We start from the raw sequence: 11048 nt of genomic DNA, 5'->3' as shown, positions 1-11048 counted from the left end.
ATTCCACCGAGATCGACTTTGTCTTTCACTCTTTCGGAATCAATAAAATAAGTAGCAGTTGAGTACTGGGGTCGATGTAACCGACTATAGCCCTCCCCCAAATTTCAGGTTTTGTGCGAATAGTAGAAAAGATTATCTATTGCTATTGTAAAATTATATTGCATTGAACGTATTCTGTTAATTTGATATGATAATTCTATGTGCTAAATATTCGAATATAAATTTTCTATTAGTAATATCGGTAAATATGCACTCAAGGTGTAATACGGAAGAGGCGCATAATACCAAAGGTATCACCTGTTGCTAGGTGATAACCCTGCCAAAATGTGGCTTTTGTTCACTGGGTATAGTAGAGGTAATAGGACAGGTATTCTTATTCTAAGAGTGCATCCTGCCTTATCTTCGAAACGCCTAGTTTTAGAATAGAGGCAGCTGATGAAGGAATAGTTCCATAAGTGGTTTGTTTGTTTTCCTATGTGTTCGTTCTGTTGCCTGTAAACAAAGTCCGTTTTATTTTTATGTCCCCTTTCATTTTTCTAACGTCCTGTACCCGGATATGCATCTATATATACATGTAGATGTAGGTATGTACATATGTGTATGTATACATGCATATGCTTATATATCATTTGTATTCTACAGTTCTGTATTTTTTTCAATCACCATACTTCAACACTTAAGGTTGTATTTCGTTGAAAGTTTTAGTTTCGGCGATGGTGATGCCATTGAACTATGCCACTCCCTCATATTGAAGTAATTTCCATTAGAGTAGCACTTACCCTCATTGTATTATTGTATGGCAGGTATGCCGGAGCTGGATCCGGTTCATACCGGTTCGCGCAAACTGGTTGTTAATTTTCTTTTTAACTAGAACTTCCATGATGTATTTTTGCGGTAAACATTGTCGTCATGGGAAAATTTGCTATATTATTTTCAATGTAGACACCTATGGCGTAAATTTTTAATGCATGTGCTTCCGCCATAAACTTTCTCCTGTAAGAAATATGGCTGCCAGCTATCTTGGTTGTATTATTTTTAAAAATGCAAGAAAGGTAACTTCATTGAACATTCATTCAGTCTAGTCTACAATTTGCGTATTAGGAAGGAAAAAAGAAGTATCTTTCTTGTGAAAATTACAAAGTCAGTAAAAGCATGAGTAAAGCAATAATTCTTTAGTTTGTCGAAGTTTACGAACGATGTTAATGCGACTGATTTTTTTGATTTTTTTAAGGCATTTTGTCTCGGGAGAATATGTTCAAACAAAGTACTTATTTAACATTACTTAATATAAACCCGCTAGTCTGCAGGGACAATTCACTTGGGCCTTTAATCTTTTCAAGTGAAAGTGTGAGGAAATACTCACGAGTGTACATATGTAAGTATGATATAAATGATTCTCTCTCTCTCCCTCTCTCCCTCTCCCCCCTCTCTATCTATCTATCTATCTCTCTATATATATGGATCAAAACAGTTTGATTCAAATTCGTTGGTACTCTTGAGTTTCAAGCGTGAATGAAAGAAGTTGATTGTTATGACCGTAAGGTGGGCTGCGATTGGTCGAGCAAGGTCACGCGGTGTCGTGGTTTGATGATGGAGTATGGGTAACAGTTAGTTGGAAAATACCGCATGGTGAACCAGGTTGTTGGGAAGGGGGAAGTAAGAAAGGGCAGCATGTGCAGATATATAGTTCTATATGTGGGTGTGTAGACGCGCTCATAAGGTTTGGTGTGCATGTATGTATTGATGCGACCGTGCGAAGATGAGACCGTACATGGGGGCGCACGCACACGTCTGCACACACATACACACACTTGGACGAACACGCACGCGCACACACGTACACACATACGCGCGCATACGCACACGTGAACACATACAGGCATGCACGTACACCCTCATGCGTATCCATTCATATGTACAGATGTATATTCGCATGCATGTATGCATGCATACCAGTGTGCGTGAGGATACTAGCACAAAACAAGCGTTGGAGATTGGTAAATGTTGGGAATTCGTAAGCATTGGGGATTGGCGTGTGTTGGGGGTTGGTAAACATTGGGGATTGGTAATTGGTGGTCCTGTTCATGGGGTTGGTTCGTAGCGGTGACCAAACACTTGTTTTGCGCGTGTATACTCACGGACGCGCGCACGAATGCACATGTGCACTCGAACACTGGCATGCATGCGTAAATGCATGCGAATATACATATGTACTCATGAATAAATACGCATGTACGTATGTGTGCATCCACGTATGTGTGTCCATGTGAGCGAATGCACGTGTATGTATGTGGGTGTGTGCGCTCGTCCAAGTATGTGTGTGTATGTGTGCAGACGTGTGTGTGTGTGCAGACGAGCGCGTGCGGGCCCATGGACAGTTGCGCACGATCGCATCAATACACACATGCACACAAAACCATATGAGCGCGTCTACATACCCACATATAGAACTATATACTTGCAAATGCCGCCCCTTCCCGCTTCTCCCCCAAAACCTGACCGATTCCGAAACAGCCACGTGGTCTATTTCCTGTCCTCCACGAGGTCAATTTCTTGTTCACTAACTGTTACCCATATCCCAACATCAAATCACGACACCGCGTGACCTTCTTCGACCATCACAGTCCACCTTACAGTTATAATAATCAACTTCTATCATTGAAATTCAAAAAAGCTAACGACTAGCATCACACTTGAAACTCAAGAGTACCAACAAATTTGAATCAAACTGTTTTGATCCATACATGCAATTCCCAATAAATTTGTTGAGTGCCCTTCTTTCGTTTGTCCACTCACTCGTATATATCTACACACACACACGCACATACACACACACACACGCGCGCGCGCGCGCGCGCGCGCACACTTACATATATATATATATATATATATACAGGATTTCTAACTCAGAACACAGCAGATGTAATTAAATGTTGCAAAATGATTTGTTGATTACCAATCTTGTTCACACTCATTTTAACTGGCTCACTTAGCATATACACTAAAAAACTGTTTCAAAACTTAACAATCCTGACTAAACATAGAAAACTCTTGCTTACCTTTTTAATTAGTCATGATCTTATATAATAAAAATTTAAATAATGTGTTTTATGAGATATTTACGCATTTGCTCGCATTTTCTAAATGCTTAAATTATATATTTAAAATAATTTACAGCAATGATTCTAGTTGTTGATAATCATTTGCAAAGTGTGTTTGTGTGTGTGTGTGTGTGTGTGTGTGTGTGTGTGTGTGTGTGTATGTAAACCCATGTAGTAGATATAAACGTCAAATTTAACCCCATCCTTGTAGATTGAAAAAAAGTGTTGAGCACTGTTAATCGATTTTCAACCTTTATTGGGTTCTCGTCAGTGGGTGTAATTCATTTAACTAATGCCAATGAAACAAGGAGCCAACTTGTTTATTAACACAAGAAATCCAGTAGCTTCAGAGAACTGGAGCTATTAATCTGCATACTATAAGTATTTGATACTTTAATATCAGCAGCCTGCCAACTGGTATTCCCATCTACGTAGCAAGCTAAAAAACCTGGCAAATTTAAGATTATCTAAAATTGAATACTAATTATATTTTTTAAAATGCTATAAAAAATGAACTAGCACAGACCTTATGGAAAGAAGTTTTGTGTTGTGTTAAGCGCTTTTCGCTGTTTTTTTATTTTTCAGACATACATATTATAAGATAATCTCTAGAGGGGCAGTTGTTTTAATAGCGGTGTTAACCATTTCCTGTATATTTTCGGATTTAAAATTCTTATAAAATGTCCTTTTGCGTTTCCTGGTTGGTAATTTTTGTCCTTTTTTAAAGCCTGATTCTTACTCTGTCGGTCACTTTTGCCGAACAGCTAAGTTACGGAGACATACACAAACTAACACTGGTTTGTGGTGGTAGTAGTGGTGGGAACACACACACACACGCATACATACATACATACATACATACATACATACATGCATACATACATACATATATATATATATATGGTGGTTGTCTACTCCTTAAACAGAGTTTGACCACCTCCTGCACCTACACCTTAGCCCTTTCATGGCGTCTGATGTGGCTTTTTAAACCAGACAGTGTTTTGAAAAAACACCCACACAGATATATATACTCAATATAAAATAGTGTACATTTAAACACGAGAGAAAACAGTCTTGAGAATATGTTGTCTATTGACTTTTTATACATGCTAGGCCACTGGTAGTGAAATTTTACGTATATATATATATATATATAATTATAAAATATGGTAATTAATCATATATTAATTAATATCGATTAATTATCAGGAGGCCAGCACATCTAAAGAATCAAACAGATTCAGAAATAATATCTGCAATCTCAGGGGATTAAGGTACATTTTTAAAAATAACGTTGACCACTAACGTGGACAATTAATGTGCTAGAAATAGATCACATCTTGTGTCTATTAAGACCTAAATTGCTCTCAGCATGAAATATAGCAGTATACCAAAACGTAAGCGGGCAGGACATTTAAAATCACCTAAAAAAACATCATTAAACAGGTACCGGTTTCGGATTTAACAAATCTTACCGATTGTCCATTCCTCTTCAGCCTGATTTGTAATGTAACCGCAATCATCAGAATCGTAACTACAGTTCATACTATTACTAACATACGTACATACATACATACATGCATATATATATATGTATGTATGTACGTATGTTAGTAATAGTATGAACTGTAGTTATGATGGAGGTGGAGGCGGCGGTGATGAGGGTGGTAGTGGTAGCCTTGGCAGTGAGAGATAAAGCGAGAGTAAACGATGTGAAAGACTGTGGTAATGGTGCTGGAAGGGAAGGCGTTAGAAGTCGGAATGATGTGTGTATGGCAGATGGGGTGGCGATGGTGGTGGTACTGTTGTTTATCTTGCAGCTTTGCAATAAGTTCGAAGTCGACAAATTGTCATTGTTTTGATGAAAATTGGTCATTGCTTGAAAAATATTGAAGTTTGAAAAAATTTGATATGTACTCGAAGCATAAATTATCATTGTTGGGCCAAGGCGTAATGAAGAGCCCTGCACAGAAGCTAGCATAAAAGCCGCCACATCGGACGGCTTTTAAGCTAGTGTATACTATATACGTATACACATATACATATATCCGTATCCACACAAACAAGTCAAACAGGAACAATTGTAAGATCATGTAAATATATGTAAAGAGAAAAATAAGAAAAATGGATGCATATATGTGCGTATGTGTGTGTGACAGACAGACAGACAGACAGACAGACAGACAGCGAGTGTGTGCGTGTAGGTACACATGTATAAAAATATATATGCAAATATGTATATAAAGCCGCAAATATTACGTAATTTTTCTTTTGAATTTTCGCGTAAACTGGCGTTGCAAATAGAGATGGTACGGAAACATCTGTGACTTCTAACTAAAGATGTGTCAAAGAATATTTTCTTCTTCTTTTCATTGCATATATATATATATATATATATATATATATATATATATATATATATATACAAAAAAAGTCTCAAAAAACGTGTCAAGTGAGGGATTTATGTAGTGATGTAATCGTGAATTGAAATATGTAAAAAGATAAAAGTTGGTTATGCGTACATATTAAGACGTATTTTTTTTAATGAAAAAAGCTATATATATATATATATATATATATATATATATCGCTAGCTCCAAAAGTGTTTTTATTCTCTCTCTGTTTATTTCATCGGGTTCCTTTCTGTTGAAGAGCGTAGGCTCGAAACGAAAAAGACTTTCTCACCTTCCCGAGCGTTAAGCTAATACACCGGTTTGTTGTTTATACACGTGACTTCGTCTTTTGTTTTTATGTAAATTTCAACTATATATATATATATATATATATATATATTAAAAAAGAAAAACACACACACTTCACATAGTTATAATATAATTTTTAATATATCGACCGGTTTCGCTTTCGCTATTCATGATATTAAGGTTTGCTTATTTGAATATGTATTTTCTTAAGAAGAAATTTTTGTCCATGTTGTGTGTGATGATATTTACGAGTGAATGACTTCACAAGTAGAAAAATAAGGCGAGGTAATTGGTTATCGTTATTATTGTTATTGTTGTGGGCAAGGAAAATAACTGTTCAGCTTTCTGTAAGGGGAGGGGAATGTATACACACAAAAAGTTTCGAAAAACTTATTTAGTGAGGGATTTATGTACAGTGATGTAATCGTGAATTGAAATATGTAAAAAGATAAAAGTTGGTTATACGTGCATATTAAGACGTGTTCTGTATCTTTCGATGAAAAATGTTTCTTTATTTAAACGTTCTTGTGGAGAAATTCTGTTTTTGCATTGGTAGAAGGGGAAGACTGTGAAATATGGTTTGATGTTATCTACACATTTTTCTATATGTTCACTGAGAGGAATTTACCTGTATTGCGGGAAATGGATTTGCTTTTTATGTAGAGTGGTTCTCCGTTTCAAGGTCATCCTCGTCTGTCCAATATAGTTGTGTCCACAACCCGAGCAGGTTATTACATAAATTAGGTTCTCAGAGGCACAAGTGAATCTAGTTTTAATTGTGAACCTCTCTCCTTGTTTGAAAAGGAAATCCGAGCCTATATATATATATATATATATATATATACACGCACGCGTGCACACATACATACATGTTCTTTTTCGCCTTGCCTTCGACTGGACTGGTCACGATTTTCTGAGCTCTTCGCTCTACTCCACCCCTGTCTATAGTCCTTTAGGACAGATTTTCATTTCTCTTTCGCGTTACCTATTTTTGTCTTGTCTTGCAGCCCTAAGGCATTTTTTTTTTGTGTATGTATTATTATCATTTTCATTGTTGTCTTCATCTGACCCTAAGCCTTTATTCGGTTTGTTGTTTTGTCCCGCGTCCGTCCACTAACTGTCTCGTCTCGAGCCCGTCTCGTTTTGTTATATTTAGGTTCCCATTCCCGGCAAGTTTTATGCCGGTGCCTCCAGAGTGGAAGTAATATTGATAATGGCCGAAATTGCGCTCGACTTTCTGGCCGATGACTGAAGAGGAGTTGGTGACCTTCTGTACTCTCCGTTCATCTATGTATTTAGTATATGCTCGCATGTTTATTTACTACACGTTTTTAAAATTATTAATACACACACACACACACACACACACACACACACACACACACATATATATGTATATATATATATACAGGTATGTCATACTTCCCTTTTGTTGTCTTTTTATTTAATCCTGTATGTATATATATATATATATATATATATATATATATATGCACACACACATATATGAGTTGGTTGATTGTCGTTCCATAACCGAGTTGCATCTGGTTTAATTTGTTGGGTAGTGTTTGCGCCAAGTTGATAAAGACTGGCGACAGAGAAACCCGCCGCTCGACTGTGTTTGCTGAAAAATAATTTGCGCTTGTAGCCATATTGCCCTTTGCTCTTCTGGAGGAAAAAATGGGTTTCCAGTTGTTTATATATTCTCTTCTATATTCTTTTCTACTCTAGGTACAGTCCCAAAATTTTGGGGGAGGGGGCCAGTTGATTAGGTCGAACCAGTACGCAACTGGTACTTAATTAATCGACCACGAAAGGATGAAAGGTAAAGTCGACCTTGGCGGAATTTGAACTCAGAACGTAAAGGTATCACTGTTTCTTCGAGATTAAGGTGGATTTTTCTCTCAGTGAACCAGTAAAATGTCCGTCAGTATCTTATTAAATCTCTCTATTTGTATCAATATATCCCAGTCAAATATTTTAAACATATTAACCAGAAATTCAAAATCTTACCATGTCGTGTAAGATCTCGAATTTTACAGATCCCGTATTTTACAGCGTTTTTGTTATTATTTTTTTTTGTGTGTGTGTTGGTATGGTTTCCCCCTAATATATAGATCTTGTGGTTATTGTTTTAAACAGCCTCGTTCGTGGGTATGTATTTGCTGTCCATGCTCCTTCTCAAAATTTTTATACTTCTCTTGCTGTTGGTATATAACTGTGTGTGAGTGTGTGTGCGTGTGTGCGTGTGCGTGTGTGTCTGCGTGTTCGTAGACTCGAGTTAGTGTGTGTTTGCGAGTGTATGTGTACAACACCCTTAACTTAAGCTGCTTTAATTTACATACCTTTTAGGTTTAAGTAGTATATTTTAATAATATTTACCCGCGTTAGATATATTTTACCGATTCCCGAAGGACGTAAGGCAAAGACAACCTCGGTAGTTTTCTGAAATTAAAAGGAGTTCACCATCTTATTTAACAAGGTAATTTGTTCTCCAAAGAAAGAATGATAACCAAATGTAAAGTTACATTTTTTCCGACTCACTGATACCTATCTTTTTTGACATCTTCGTCTTGTAGATCTAAGTAGATTTTGACGCTAAGCTAGTTCGAGAATCTATTAAGCTAGCTTTTCCAGTTGCACTGGTATCTATTTTAGAAAGGAATAGATAAATTGGACACCTGGAAGTAGAAGAGAATATAAAATAGGATGGTTTGTTTTGGCATCGTTTCAGTTTCCCACTAATGCATTAATAATTAAATGTGTGTGCATACGTGTGTATACACCATATGTGTATACATGTGTATAAAGAGTAAGGAATAGAGAATGAGAGGTAGAAAGATAAAATCACAGATAAAAACAAAGAGAGAGGTAGCGTGAGAGAAGGAGAGAGAGAGAGAAAGAAAGACACACAGACAGACAGACAGATATAGAACAATTTGTTGGTTTACCTGTATATCTTATTGCAACATTAGATAGTTACTCTCTCAGCGAAGACGTAGTAACCTTTCTAAATGATAATGTGACCCATTGAAGCAGTTTTTAAACAATCTTGAAATTTTTTTGCTGAAATATTAGGCAACAACACAATCTATTTTGTTCATCATTTATAGATAACCGGCCAACCGCCTAGTTTCATAAACTTGCTTCATTGTTTCCACAGCTACAAGAGACCGGATATATAACGTAGATTGATAAAAATATACGGCGTTTGCCAATATTAAACTTAAGGTTAAAAAGTTAGAAGTTTTACAGTTTTGGTACAACGACTAACTGTTTACTGGTTTATATTATAATGTCGAGGTAGTTAAAGCCAATATGCATATTACTTCGTGTCGGTAAGTCGAGATTGCGAACATGTACAGGCTTTCTCTACATGTTCGTTAGACCGGTTAAAAATTGCAACCAAATTTCCATCGTATTTCGCTTTACTATTTTAAAATAGGAAAGGACACACTGGGTAATGTAGACCTAGATACACCCAAAGAGATGGGCTGGACATGGGTGGAAGCCTTTTAAACATTGGTTCATTCGATCAAGGTTGATCTGGGGTTAACAATAATTACACCATCTACTACAACTATTTACTGATGAAACCAGCGAGTGTGACCAGCACTGACAAAGCAATGACTGTGCAAAATGTTAGGTCTATTAAGGCTTTCATAAAATCTCATAGACCCTCACTGCACTATTGATGTGGCCCATAAACAACCCGGTGCAAGACATCGTGTGTCAAAATGGACCATAATTTCAGGAATGTGGGAGCACCATGTTCTCAAGCGTAAACAAAAGATCCCCCAAATGTCCAATGCCATTCCCTACATATTTGGTGACTTGCATATCAGAGGGACCTTATAGACATGTTTTAACAAAAACTGAAGGGTGCCTCACTCTGAGAGGTCTTTCATCAAGCCGGATGCCAACCCGGAATTTCTGAGTGCTCGTACTATTGCTAGATAGTCGTCGAAGCTATAGTGGGTCCATCCGTCCTTTCATAGGTCTTTAATCCTGCTGGGATTCTAGCAACCTATACACATGCATAGACACACACACACACACACACACACACACACACAAACACACTCAGCACACATACACACACATACACACACACACACACATATATATATATATATATATATATATATATATATATATATATATATATATATATATATATATATATATATATATATATATATATATAATTATACATGTGTGTGTGTGTGCGTGCAGAACTAGAAAGAGGGATTCACATAATTAAAGGCATGTCAGAAACAGCAGGTATCCACACCTTCAAAAACAAGGAATAAATAAAAGATAAAAAACATCATTTCGGTGCAAACATATCAGACTTGATTTTGTTCTGTGGGACACGGAGAAAAGTTTTGCACTGTTGTAGAGGACAGCTGTCCAGCAGATGTGAATGTACAATCAAAAGTCCACCAAAAAGAGAATACTTATGTTGTACCCTGGCTGTGAATTCCCATTTGTACCTATGATCAGAAGTGCATAAGGTTATGTGCCCGCAAGTTTGCACAAAAACCTAGAAAAATTCGGTTTCATAGAAAAAAGAGCAAAAGAAACTGACGCAGATTCTCCAAATCCAATCTATGAATGGCACATACCAAAAATTCTTCGTATGAGATTCTTATTCGACTAAATGCACACAATTCAACCAACACACCTACTCAACTACGTATTTACAAACACCGGGAACTCTCGTAACTCAAAAAGACTTGTTACTTTGTTAGTAACCGGCTTGAACTCTGTAAAAATTGAATTAAACTCATACATGCTTATATACATATATGACCGCTTGTAGTACAACATCGGGTGACATCGGTCATGACATCGGGTTCATCGGTCATGAATGAAACCAACATTTCACTCACAAGACCAATGATCTTTGTAAATAATTAGCAAGCAAACTAATTAACTAAATGAACAACTGTCAACGGTAATATCCAAAAAAAATTCTGAACGAACAAACGTTATTTATGCATTATTCTCTTAGTTTCATTTACGTCATCAGTTGTCAAGCGCAAAGGAGACACGAAGCTCATCAATAACTGCAACAATGGTTGTAGGTTCAACAACTGCTACGACAACCAAAACAGCAGATGAAACAGCTGCAGCAGCAGCAGCAACAACAATATTAAATACAGACTCATTAAACTATTTCTTTCTAGTTTCCTCGAGTACTGAACACGCCATCATCTATTGTTGTCCGCTTTGTAAAATA

The sequence above is a fragment of the Octopus bimaculoides genome, chromosome 2 (genome assembly GCF_046866305.1).
Source record: "Octopus bimaculoides isolate indiv1 chromosome 2, ASM4686630v1, whole genome shotgun sequence".
Lineage (NCBI taxonomy): Eukaryota > Metazoa > Mollusca > Cephalopoda > Octopoda > Octopodidae > Octopus > Octopus bimaculoides.
Note: the sequence above shows the minus strand (reverse complement) of the source record.